Source organism: Mobula birostris, chromosome 15 (assembly GCF_030028105.1).
Source record: "Mobula birostris isolate sMobBir1 chromosome 15, sMobBir1.hap1, whole genome shotgun sequence".
In the NCBI taxonomy this organism is placed as follows: Eukaryota; Metazoa; Chordata; class Chondrichthyes; order Myliobatiformes; family Myliobatidae; genus Mobula; species Mobula birostris.
The window spans coordinates 31,767,794-31,782,291 of record NC_092384.1 but is presented as its reverse complement, the minus strand read 5'-3'; positions in this window follow the sequence as shown (position 1 = coordinate 31,782,291).

Here is a 14,498-nt window from a genome sequence, read left to right as displayed (position 1 = left end):
ATGAATAATAAGAAAAATGTGTCATTCTGTAACTGTCTAATCACATCAGTATGTGGAATTCTGGATTATGGCAAAGTTCAAGCAACATGGCTGGGGAGCAGAGCAAATCTTACCAACAATGCTCCGTAACAACTTCACATCTCTTTCTTTGGTCAGTTTGTCTTCAAATTAATTCAGAGCTCCTTCTTCAGGCTTGTACAGGAGCCAGCCTAATTGGACGGGGAGGAGGGGAAAACCAGAAAATTTGCAGAGTGGATAAAAGTTAAAGAGATGTGTCCACTTAAAGAAACTGGGCCATGAGAAACAAAATTCCTGCAGCATTTTTAGAAGTGTCCCAATGCATCTTAATCTATTTGACTGCTTTTGACAATGGGAAGAGGGTCAACAGGCCCTGAGCAATAATGAAGTGAAAGCAAGTGAGAAGGTGGTCAGAATGGAGGAAATGTCCAGGGCCCCTAATATGTGATAGAGCTCCCCCACCCCCAAAGGATATCTGGCATGTTTGGCCTCCTGTACAATAGCTCCAGAATTATGCATCCTAAATATTTCAGGGCAAAAGATAACAAGTCTGTATGACCTTCAGAGTTACAGTCATGGAAAAAATTGGCTACTAGTCAGACTGAAGCACGTGGCACTAAATCCATTGGGAAGCCAGGCAGGGTTGCAACAAATTCCTTCTGAGTGGGAGAATAATTGACATGGGAATATTCCCAGTTTAAAGCAAATTCTTATATCTACTATTAGCCCAATGGTTTTCAACCTTTTCCGTTAAAATTCCAAGATTTTTTCCAGCTTAATGCATTGGACACATTTCAATAAAATAAGCAAAGCATAATCCAACCTGAATCCAACACAAATAATTGGGCAAACAAAAAATCTGTAGAACCACTTCTAAAAGCTTTTTTACAGTATCAATTTGATTTTCCCCAGACCTCTAAAACAAATTGTATTGTAAAACAGCTTACCCAACTCATTGAAGCTGTAACTTGATGATTGAACTGATGTAAGGCATAAATGATGAAGCCCTCAGAACCCTAGCCTTCCAAGCATTGTGTACAGATCTCAAGAGTTAATAAACAGAGATAATAGACTTGGTTATTATGGAAAAACTAAGAACTACCCATTCTACAGTCTACCAAATTCAAGCTCCTTGCTTAAAAGTCCCTCCTTCCTTTTGTGAGTATTTTTGGAGTTCAAGTCCTCATTCAGAGTCCTGATTCACAGTCATCAGTGAGTCCTGGGTTGATATTGAAGATTGATACCCAACGGCATATCGGATATCCAGATCAATGCTCAAAGGATAACTGGAAATACAGAAGTTGAGGCCCAGTGGCCAGAGCCCCTAGTCTGCAAATCTCTGTGAGTCTACTAGGGAAGTCAAAGGCTCAATTTCTGTGAATCCATGAGTCCAATCATAGGGTTAGAGGACTGTGTGTGTGCATGAGTTAATGGGAGAGAGGAAGGAACAGGGCTTGTTTAGCTGTTGTTGCTTTGTTGTTTGGTATGTTCTGTTTTGTTGTGTTCTGTGTTGTTCAGCCGAGCATGATAATATGTTATATCAGCGCCAGAATGTGTGGCGACACTTCAAGTTCAAGTTTTTTATCATTCCACCGTATACGTGCATACCGCCAACGAGACAACATACCTCCGGACCGAGGTGCACAACACAGTATATGTATAACTCACACATATAACATAGAAAACCTTCAGCACAATACAGGCCCTTCGGCCCACAAAGTTGTGCCGAACATGTCCCTACCTTAGAAATAACTAGGGTTACCCATAGCCCTCTATTTTTCTAAGCTCCATGTACCTATCCAAAAGTCTCTTAAAAGACCCTATCGTATCCACCTCCACCACTGTTGCCAGCAGCCCATTCCATGCACTCACCACTCTCTGCGTAAAAAACTTACCCCTGACATCTCCTCCGTACCTACTTCCCAGCACCTTAAACCTGTGCTCTCTTGTGGCAGCCATTTCAGCCCTGGGAAAAAGCCTCTGACTATCCACACGGTCAATGCCTCTCATCATCTTATACACTTCTATCATGTCACGTCTCATCCTCCGTCGCTCCAAGGAGAAAAGGCCGAGTTCACTCAACCTATTCTCATAAGGCATGCTCCCCAATCCAGGCAACATTCTTGTAAATCTCCTCTGCACCCTTTCTATGGTTTCCACGTCCTTCCTGTAGTGAGGCAACCAGAACTGAGCACAGTACTCCAAGTGGGGTCTGACCAGGGTCCTATATAGCTGCAACATTACCTCTCGACTCCTAAATTCAATTCCACGATTGATGAAGGCCAATACACCATATGCCTTCTTAACCACAGAGTCAACCTGCATAGCTACTTTGAGCGTCCTATGGACTCGGACCCCAAGATCCCTCTGATCCTCCACACAGCCAAGAGTCTTACCATTAATACTATATTCTGCCATCATATTTGATCTACCAAATTAACACATAAATTGATATTACTACAAATAAGTTACCAAACAATAAAGTGCATATACTATACAAGTTATAAACTAAACAGTGTAATGCTACTGAAACTTCAGACATGATGAGATTGCTATTGGAGCTTCATCTTATGGGCTACGCCTAGCACATCCTTGCTAGAAACCATTAGCAATCAATAAGTAATCACTATATGCTTCGATGTTAATGTGATAAATAAATCTGAACAGGAATCAAATTGCTATCTGTAAATATCTACTTCCCACTCTCCTAATTTGTATCTTCCACCATTAATCAAATTGGCTTCTCTGAATCACTCTTTCTCAATCCTGACCTGAGCCCACATTCTTTTCCTTGCTCGTCCTCTTCAAAGCCGATGATGAACACAACTTTGTTCACCTCCCAAAATTCTACAATTCTGTCATAATTGTTGCTTCTAGGAAGTGCTTTGTGTCTGTGACTGTTGAAAGAACATGGACTAGATGGGCCAGCGGGGCCTCTTTATGTGTTGCTATAATCATAAGACAATCACAGATTGGCTTTGATTACTTTGTTGCTATCCCTGAAATCACATTCTCAGAAATGTTATATTTGAAAGCCATGCATTCCTGTGAATCTGTTAGCAGCTGGTGAACCGCAAGAAGTACAGGCAGCTTGCCCATTTTAAACTAAACGAGCAGCATCACACTCTCGGTGTGTGATACCCTAAAGGTCTGGCTGCAATAAGAGCAAGCTAAATTGAGAAGCAGAATTAAATTGTCATGCCATTGATCACAATATTTTCTGAAAGAAAACTGAAGGGGCCCTTATAAAATGATAATATTTAGAACTTAAAACATCTTTCATTAAATAGAGTGGTTGCCATTGTCATGGGACTGCTTTAACGTATGATACCATGAGTTATTCACATTATTGAAAAGAGAGCAGCTGTCAGAACTAATTGTGATGGGAGAGAAAGGAGATAGTGATACAGTGGGGCTCTCTTTGGACAGGCAACACATAGACATGGAGATAAAGTATCACACCTTTCATGAATCATGACCTTCTCTTTGAAGAGCCCAGTCTGGATTGGTGGTGTAATCACAGGGTTGGAAACTGGAAAGGAGAATGCCACCGTGCACACCGCAGTAGTTTAGGGAGCTATTGTGTCCAAAACCAATCAATAAAATTATGTTCGCTAATGTGAATACCATGGAAACTCATGATGGTTTAAAGCCAGCACTTGGAGAGAAAAGCTCCAAGCATATGGTACATCCATCTGTGTTATGATAGAAATAGGTTGGCCTGAAGCTGCCAGCAAGTGTATGAATGGATGGCAAATTTTATTCTCAGGGGGTGTAAACTGCAAACAAACATAGGGCTGAATTATTTTTTGTCAGCTGAAGCTAAGACCCTCTGGAGACGTAGAAACCATTAGCAATCAATATGTAATTGTCTATTTCACACCGAGACGAAGGGGCTGTATGTGACTGCACACAGAACTCTAGCTTCAGGCTTTCTCTTAACTCATCCTGTGAATGAGTCGGTAATAGATGCACTGTTGGGTGACACACTTTAAGAGTTCTTGCATGTGAGCAGATGTGCGCTGCATGTTGCTACCATGCTACAGTGCAGAATTCTACAGAGATTTCCTTTCTCAGTAAAGAGAGCCACTGTGAGAAGCATTGCTCAGCTTACTCTGGGTTCATTTAGAAGAACATAAGAAATAGAAGTTGGCGTCAGCTATTCAGTCCCTTGCTCCATCATTCAGTAAGATTATAGCTGTTTTTAACTGTGTAAGTTTGCTGTGTTAATCATGTCATCTGATTCCCTTAATATTTAAATATCTATCAATCTGTCAAATACACACACATTGAGTCCCGTGGCCTCTAGAGGATAGGATTCCAAAATTTGCTACCTTCTGGGTGTAGAAATGTCTTCACAGCTCAGGCTTGAGTATCTGCCCCTGGTTTGCGATGCCTCAACCAGAGAAGAAATATCCAACCATGAGGTATTAGTTTGTAGTCAGTCCCATTAATTCTTCTAGAACCTTTTAAAAAAACTAATGTAGCTTTCATGCATTCGCTTGTTCCCTAATATTTCCAGAAACTTTTCATGTTTTTTTTCTGCAAAATGAAGTAAATAAAATAGTTCTGTTAAAATAACTAGACGTCCTATAGTGTCTTAGGGAAGGGAAGGTGAAAAAAGTTTGAGTTAAAGAACCAGTTGAAATAATGAGATGGAACTATGCACCATTGCAGCTGTGAGATGGTTTGTGTTGGAACTTGAAAATATACATGGAGCCATGCGTGGCCTAATGAGGTTCAATGAGGTTCCTGGAACACTGATCTGCTCATATTCCATAGGGTAAATCAGTGATTGATATTCATGGAGAAGAGCCATACGTCTTTGAAAATGTCCAGAAATACCTGACCAGATATTCTTTCTCCTCTATAATTCTCTTCCCTTAAAATAGTTCCCATTTTCCTCCTTGCCCTTCAAACTAATGCGTCACCTTCAGTCTTCCATGCTTTCCAAAGTTATTGTGTAATTACCAGATCAATGCTAACCTTTCGTACATTTCCAGCTCAGGTTATACTTATTCTACAATAAGTCATTGAAATAGTGGCATCCTCCGCTACTAAAGGACTTTGTCCCTGCATTTTCTTCACAAACCTTGATAAGTGTCCATATCATCCTCTTGCAACTCATTATTCTGCAAAATGGAGTTGGCTTCATTTGGTACACAATTACAATCTGATTGTATCTGGGATCCCTCCTTCACTTTCCCTGCTGTGTTGCCTTTAACCTTTATTAGCTCTCAAGGATATTTTGTGGCCCTTACCTATTCTGCAGTGGTGCTGTCCCTTAGTAATGACATCAGGTTCGGTGTATGACTGTATGTATCATGATCACTCACCACCTCCTTTTTCGGCCTTTTTCTTAATTGCATCCATGTTTAGATGCCCAGGTTCATTCCTGACTCCATTCCCTAAAAGGAAATTACTTTACTTTCATCTCCATAATGTTGCTCATCCATAAACTGCCCAATCTCACCTCATGCTGGAACAATTGTCCACACCTCAACTATATACAGCTTTGACTATTGTTGCATTCTCTTGGCCGAGTTCCTATCCATAAATTTCACTAAAGCAAATAGTGGAGCCATGAAATAAAAGCAGAAGATCCATGAAATTCCCAGCAGGTCAGTCAGTAACTGAGGAGTGGGCACTAGATTTAATGTTTCAGCTTAATGACCATTACTAGACAGAGGCTACGTCCCCATGGACACCAGGATAAGCCACAAAGATGACGCATAAACACCATCACTAGGGAAAAGTAAGTTAGTGGACTGACAACCCCGAGACCTGGGGTATTGAACCTGACTCAGGAGTCTGAATTCCCAGTACTTTAGTGGGTAAATTTAGTTTCAGTTCATAACAAAATCTGAAACAAGCTAGTAAAAGTAATGGTGAGCGTGGAACCACTCATTTGCCAGAGTTCCACACTGGGCAAAGGCAATGGAACATCTAGTTCAGTTGATCCTTCTTGGATATCTAGAGTTCTGTTTCTAAATTTGAGAATTCTCCCACTAGACTGCTCAAGCAGCACACTGACATCTTTGTGCTCAAAAAAAACCATAGCTTTCTGCCAGAATCTCCGACAATCCTTCTCGTTCCTTAGTTATGCTCCACCTCGCTAATGGCACCATGATGGATAGTTGGGAAAGGGCCATCCTTTGAGTCCTCAGCAGAGGCTCCATGATCGCAACTTATGCCTGGGCAATGAAATGTCATGTTAATTAACCTTTATTTGATACTCCTCAATGTTGAATATAACTCGGAAGATGCACAAATAGTAGCAAAGACACAGAGGTCATTCAGGCATCAAACCTCAAGAATCGGTCAATAGACAATAGACAATAGGTGCAGGAGTAGGCCATTCGGCGCTTCGAGCCAGCACCGCCATTCACTGTGAGCATGGCTGATCATCCACTATCAGTATCCAGTACCTGCCTTATCCCCATAACCTTTGATTCCGCTATCTTTAAGAGCTCTATCCATCTCTTTCTTGAAAGCATCCAGAGACTTAGCCTCCACAGCCTTCTGGGGCAGAGCATTCCATATATCCACCACTCTCTGGGTGAAGAAGTTTCTCCTCAACTCCGTTCTAAATGGCCTACCCCTTATTCTTAAACTATGGCCTCTGGTTCTGGACTCTTCCATCAGCGGGAACATGCTTCCTGCCTCCAGCGTGTCCAATCCCTGAATAATCTTATATGCTTCAATAAGATCCCCTCTCAGCCTTCTAAATTCCAGAGTATACAAGGCCAGTTGCTCCAATCTTTCGACATATGACAGTCTCGCCATCCCGGTAATTAACCTTGTGAACCTACGCTGCACTCCCTCAATAGCAAGAATGTCCTTCCTCAAATTTGGAGACCAAAACTACACACAGTACTCCAGGTGATTACCAATGTGTCCACGATATCTAAAGTCTCCTCCTTAAGTACCCTGGGATGCAGACCATCAGGTCCCGGGGACTTATCAGCCTTCAGACCCAATAGTCTATCCAATGCCATTTCCTGCCTAATCTAAATTTCCTTCAGTTCATCCATTACCCTAGATCCTTTGGCCACTATGATATCTGGGAGATTGTTTGTGTTTTCCCTAGTGAAGGCAAATCCAAAGTACCTGTTCAACTCGTCTGCCATTTCCTTGTTCCCCATAATAAATTCACCCGCTGCTGTCTTCAAGGGCCCAATTTTGGTCTTAACTATTCTTTTCCTTTTCACATACCTAAAGAAGCTTTTACTATCCTCTTTTATATTCTTGGCTAGTTTACCTTCGTACCTCATTTTTTTCTCCGCGTATTGTCTTTTTAGTTATCTTCTGTTACTCTTTAAAAGTTTCCCAATCCTCCGGCTTCCCACTCATCTTTGCTATGTTATACTTCTTCTCTTTTATTTTTATACTGTCCATTACTTCCCTTGTCAGCCACGGCCTCCCCTTACTTCCCTTAGGATCTTTCTTCCTCTTTGGAATGAACTGATCCTGCACCTTCCGCATTATTCCCAGAAACACTTGCCATTGCTGTTCCACTGTCATCCCTGCTAGGGTATTGTTCCATTGAACTTTGGCCAGCTCCTCCCTCATAGCACCATAGTTCCCTTTGTTCAACTGTAATACTGACACTTCCGAGTTTCCCTTCTCCCTCTCAAATTGTAGATTAAAGCTTATCATATTATGGTCACTACCTCCTATTGTAGATTAAAACTTATCATATTATGGTCACTACCTCCTATTGTAGATTAAAACTTATCATATTATGGTCACTACCTCCTAATGGCTCCTTTACCTCGAGCTCCCTGATCAAATCCGGTTCATTGCACAACACTAAATCTAGAATTGCGTTCTCTCTGGTAGGCTCCAGTATAAGCTGTTCTAAGAATCCATCTCGGAGGGACTCCACAAACTCCTTTTCTTGGTGTCCAGTACCAACCTGATTCCTCCAGTCTACCTGCATGTTGAGGTCCCCCATAACAACTGTAGCATTACCTTTACTACATGCCAATTTTAACTCTTGATTCAACTTACACCCTACATCCAGACTACTGTTTGGGGGCCTGTAGATAACTCCCATTAGGGTCTTTCTACCCTTAGAATTTCTCAGTTCTATCCATACTGACTCTACGTCTCCTGATTCTATGTCCCCCCTCGCAAGGGACTGAATATCATTCCTCACAAACAGAGCCACCCCATCCCCTCTGTCCATCAGTCTGTCCTTTCGATAGGACATATACCCTTGAATATTCATTTCCCAGGCCCTGTCCACTTGAAGTCATGTCTCTGTTATTCCCACAACATCATACTTACCAATTTCCAACTGTGCCTGAAGCTCGTCCACTTTATTTCTTATACTCCGTGCATTCATATACAATACTTTTAATTCATTACTCCCCTCACCTCCCATATCAATTCCTATTTCACTTGGCCATAGTGTACGATCCCTTCTTGAGCTTTCTGCTCTGTTGATTCTGCTGTCATTCTTAACTTTTCTTATTCTCACTTTCCCTTTATCTCCATCCTTATGTTTCCAGTTCATCCCCTCCCCCCCACTACTTAGTTTAAACACACCCGTGTTGCAGAGGCAAACCTGGCTGCCAGAATGCTGGTGCCTCGCTTATTAAGGTGCAACCCGCCCCTTTGTACAATTCATCCTTACCCCGAAACATACCCCAGTGGTCCAAGAATGTAAATCCTTGCTTCCTACACCAGTTCCTCAGCCACACATTCAGATCCATTATCTCCCTGTTCTTGCCCACTCCAGCACGAGGAACTGGAAGCAAATCGGAGATAACCACCCTGGAAGTCCTGCTTTTCAGCCTTCTTCCGAGTTCTCTGAAGTCACGCTGTAGAATGGCTTTCCTCTTCTTCCCCACGTCATTTGTGCCAACATGCACCACCACTTCCAGATGTTCACCTTCACTCTTGAGGATTCCCTGTAATCGGTCCGTGACATCCTGGATCCTGGCACCAGGGAGGCAACACACCATCCTTAAATCTCGCCTGTTGCCTCAGAAACCCCTTTCTGTACCTCTCACTATGGAGTCCCCTACTACCACGGCTCTGCCTGACGTCTGTCTTCTCGACTTTGCTTCAGCGCCAATTGTTGACTCGCAGACCTGACTGCCTCTCAGGCTGGCATCATCTTCTGTCCCGACGGCTTCCAAGAGGGAGAACCTGTTTACGAGAGGCACATCCCCTGGGGTTTCCTGTTCTTCAAGCATCCTTTCCTTGCTCATCGTCATTCCCCCATCTCTCTTCCTGTATCCTCGGAGTAACGACCTCACTGTAGGTCCTGTCCAGAAAACTCTCGTTCTCTCGGATGAACCTAAGGTCATCCGTTTTCCTCTCCAGTGCTGCAACATGGTCCTTCAGAAGCTGAATCTGGACACATTTTCCACAGGTGTAGGAGCCAGAGGCACTATCAATGTCCCTGACTTCCCACATCACGCACACAGCACACTGAATCAGCCTAGCAGTTTTTTCCTCACCACTCCTCATCCTCTCCAACTGTGGCATAGTCTCCTCTCTCAGCCTCCTCGCGAAGACTCTCGATCCAAAGACTCGTACTTTTCTCACAAGGCACTTCCCTCGACAAGGCCGCTCCCCAACAGGCCACTCCCTTAGAGCAAACCTTGCTTATATTAGCTGATAATTTGAGTGATTAGCTTCACCTGCCGTGCCTCCTCTGACCTGGAAGGTCTGTTTTGCTCGCTGCTCACGACCGGCTTTTTAAATCACCAACCAGTCAGTAGCGCAAATGCCAAAGAGCCGACTAGTCCTGAAGAAACAAATGCTGGAGTGAGCCAAAAGTAAATGGTAAGAGAACCATTCTGAGTTATTAACCTACCTAATTTCATCCTCATCCTCTGTTGCCAATACATCTCTCCATTCAATCTTTGGTCATGGGCTTATAAACAGCAAGTAATATTTGCTCTGCAAAAGTATCAAGAAATGACCATCTTCCATAAGGGAAAATCTTAACTTACCCTTGACGTTCAACAGTGTTCTCACCTGACTTCCTCCATCTTCAGATTCATGGGTGGTTACTTTTCACCTTACGTGGACCATCAGCACAAGTAATCTGGCTACACAAGAAAGTTTCTGTAGCAAGTGATTTGCAGTCTAGTTCTCCAACACCACTTAAGAAACTCTTCATCATTCAAAACCAAACAGCCTGTTTGATTGGCATCAACCTTCTTTATAAAATATCCAAATCTGTCGCTACTTATATATAATGGTTGCAGAGTGTACTGTGAAAAATATCTAGTTACTCACCCAGGAGTAACAGTATTGGCTGAAAAAGCTGCCTCACTACCACAAGGACAATTAAGGATGGATATTAAATGTTGTTTTCATGAATTGAACATCAGGAGGTGGAATAACACACATAGACTTTTATAACGAAGCCATTCTGGGAAGCACCAAATACTGTGGAACTACAGGAAAACCAAGAAGCAATCACCAAAGAACTAACTTCCACGTGAGTTTCAATGCTTGAAATATACCTCCTCTCAGGTCTTCCTGTCAGGATCGAAGATGACTTACATTTTTGCATTCTATGTTATGAGTTCTGAGATAGCTAGTGAGACCAGTGTCCAAACCATAGACTCTTATGACTCTTATACAAATGGCAGGTGATAAGACCATAAGACATAGAAGCAGAATTAAGACATTGAGCCTTTTGATCCGTTTGAGTTTTACCTGTCACCCACATACTCCTGCCCTCTTCCCTGTAACGTTTGGGTAGCCTCTAACCGGATGGCATGAACATCAATTTCTCAAATTTCCAGTGATATCTTCCCCCCCCCCACCTTCACCATTTCCCATCTCCTTGTCCTTCTCTCATTTTATCTCCTTGCCTGCCTATCACCTCCTTCTGGTGCTCCTTCCCCCTTCCCATTTCTTTTTTCTTCCATGGCCTTCTTTCTCTTTCACCAATCGACTTCTTAGCTCTTTACTTCATCCTTCCCCCTCCAAATTTCACCTATTGCCTGGCGTTTATCTCTCTCCCCTCCCCTCACCTTTCAAACCCACTCCTTGGCTTATTTTCTCCAGTCCTGCCGAAGGGTTTGGGCCTGAAACGTCGACTGTACTTTTTTCCATGGATGCTGCCTGTCCTGCGGAGTTCCTCCAGGATTTTGTGTGTGTTGCTCGGATTTCCAAAATCTGCAGATTTTCTCTTGTTTCTGTAACCTTTGGTGCTCTTCCCAATCAAGAACCTACAAACTCTACTTTGAATATACCTAATGATTTGGCCTCCACAGAAATGAATTCCACAGATTCGCCACTGTCTGGCTATAGAAATTTCTCTTCATCCCTGCTCTGAAGGGATGTATTTCTACTCTGAAGCTGAGCCCTCTGGCCCTAGATTCTCCTGGTGTAGGAAGCATTCTCTACACACGCACTCTATCTAGGCCTTTCAATATTTCATAAGTTTCAATGAGATCCTTCCTCATTCTTATAAACTCCAGTGAGTACAGGCTCAGAGCCATCAAACGCTCTTCATATGTTAACCGTTTCATTCCCAGAATCATTCTCATGAACCTCCTCTAGACCCTTTCTAAAGCCAGCACATCCTTTCTTAATAGGGACCCAAAACTGGTCAACAGGACATACAGTTGTGTAGTTTGTGGGGTTATGGACTATTTCTATCACCAGTGCAGGGTGTCTATGCTCCCACTGCATGAGCTCAACATTCTTCATACCACTCGGACGGCCTTTTCTCCTGTTGGAGTGAGCCAGAAATTCCCAGGAGGATGTGGGAAAGTTTGAAGTAGTATTTTCCTCTCTCTCTGTCTGTCAGGTATCAGGTAGTAAAAGCAAGGGGTCCTTCCTGAATCTGGAAGCTTGCTCAGTAGAAGAGAAGAGGCTGGTATCCATTTCCAAAATGGCATGCTTCCATTCCCACAACCTACAGATCACTTTCAAGGACTCTTTATCTCATGTTCTTGATATATATTGCTTATTTATTTATGATTATTGTTATTTATCCTTTCTGTTTGTATTTGCACAGTTTGTTGTCTTTTGCACACTGCTTGCACATTCACTTAGTGTGGTCTGTCATTGATTCTATGAGGTTATTGGACTTATTGAGTATGCGCTCAAGAAAATGAACCTCTGGGTTGTTTATGGTGACATAAATGTACGTTGATAATAAATTTACTTTAAACTTTGAACTTTTGAACTTTGACTTTATAATTTTCTAACTTTATATATTTCCAGTGGGCACACAGTAACACCCCAACAATTACACTATTTGGTGCTACAGATATCATTATGCCATCTTGGCAGTAGCAGTAATTCTCAAACAACAAATGCTAATGATATAGATTTCATCTGGCTTTGATGTTCCTTATATTTAGCTGTAGGATGTTAAATGCCAGTTGGACCAGTATTCTGAAAAGAAAGATGAATGAAATAAATCAGAGATAGAGGGTAGAGGACAGAAGTAAAATACTTGAGAACAATGGACAAGGACATGACAAATATAAAGTAGAAGATGATCAGCAGAAAGATCAAATTTGTTACAAGCAGAATGGAAAATAAATTCTAGATAAATTCAGCAAAGAAACAAGAAACTAGTTGAAAGCTGATTAACAGAAAGTGCACAAAATGAGGAAGAATATATGTAGATAGATCAGATAAATGCATCTATATTTCGATTTTTGTTGGGATGCAGTGCATCATTTTTTAAGCCAATCAACTGAAAGCACCAGGGACCTGAATACTCCCCATAAGTTGTAACTTTAGTTCTGAAGTTTTGCCAGTTTTCAATGTTTGATGGACTGCCAGAAGCTGGAGAATAGTGAAAGCTGTCCTAAAATCCTACTGTGTCTTGTTTCTGCATGCATCTGGGTGAACAGTGATTAGTAACTGACTGATCTGAGTGCATGAGATTGAAAAGGATCAGATTTTGAACTAGGCAGAGGTCCCATGAATATTACTTCGAAGCAACTAGCAAATTTGTCACAAAGCCTGTTGAGAATGGACTACTTATGGAAGGCATAAAGAAACTGAAAGGGTTTCCTGAACTGGTAGAGAAACCTTGATATAAATGTTTCATAAATTCTAGCAAAGGGCTTTCTATAACTTTAGAAATTGCTGGTGTCAATTTTAGTCGATGAACACCCAAAGCATTAGTCTAACAAGCCTTTTTCTCTTGTCGCAGACATTAATTCATTCAATATAAAGATATTCACGACTATGTTAAAATAGCTGACAAAACACAAGGGCTAAATTTAATAAATCCTGAAAGTGATTCCAGGTTTTGCAATGTGAAATTAACTTATGAGCATTTAGTGAACTGCAGACAGTATGCTAAATTCATATTATTATGTTTTGTAACTCCAAACATAAAACTATTTGAAAGAAAAGCATTGAGCCGATGATGAAGTGTCTCGTTTCATGTTTTAATTTTTAGTGAGACACACACATATGACATGGTGGCATAATGACTTATGCCATTCACATACTTTTACATATAACCTGTTATGAATTATGTAAATAACAGCGAATGCTTAATCAAACAAAATGCTTACAATATTACTCAGATAGTAAATATATAACAAAACTCCATTTAGTTATAAACTCCAATTCAATATAGAATGCATCCCAACTTATATACATATATATAAATCTGTGTGTAATTTTTCTCTGCAATGGTAAGGGAATGTGATGCAAAGGCTATGAGGTGTTCTCTTCCATCACTCATAACATGTGACATAACTGCACCTGTACCATAAGGTGAAGCATCACAGTCAAGCTTCACTGGGTGATGTGGCTCGTAATGTGTGAGTACAGTGTCTGACATCACTATTTCCTTTACCCTTTAGAAAGCCACCTCACACTGCTTTGTCCATTGCCATTTCTTCCCAACCTGTTGTAATGAGTTCAAGGGGTGGATCACATTAGCCAGGTATAGCAGGAACCTATTATAGTAATTGACAAAGGACTGCGACTCTGACACATCCTTTGACCTTGTGCATCCATCACTTCTTGAATTTTCTCAGCACACTTTTGTAATGCCCGTGCACCAATGGTATAACCACAGTAAGTGATGCCTGGTTTGAAGAATTCACACATATTGCATTGAGCCCATAATTTTCTAATCTTTTTTTAGAACTGTTTTGATAAGTCGATGGTGACATTAAAATCACAATTTAGATCCTGACGGACCCATTCTTTTTAGCTACTGCGACCGTTGGCATTGCCCATGGGCTCCACTCAACCTTGAAAAGAAGTCCTTCTGCCTCCAAACGACCTATCTCACTGGCGACTTTATCATAGATTGTAAAGGGAACTGGAGGGGCTTTGTAAAACTTCAACTGGTACATTTAATGTCAAAGAAATGTACACAATACAATACATACTTGGGTGTGGCATTTTCATTTAACACTATTTTACTCTTAGTGTGTTTGAGTTTTCCAATGCCATCCGTGAACATTGTGGTGGTATCAGCTAGTGCCTTTTTTAATCAAGTTGTAGTTGTCTCCACC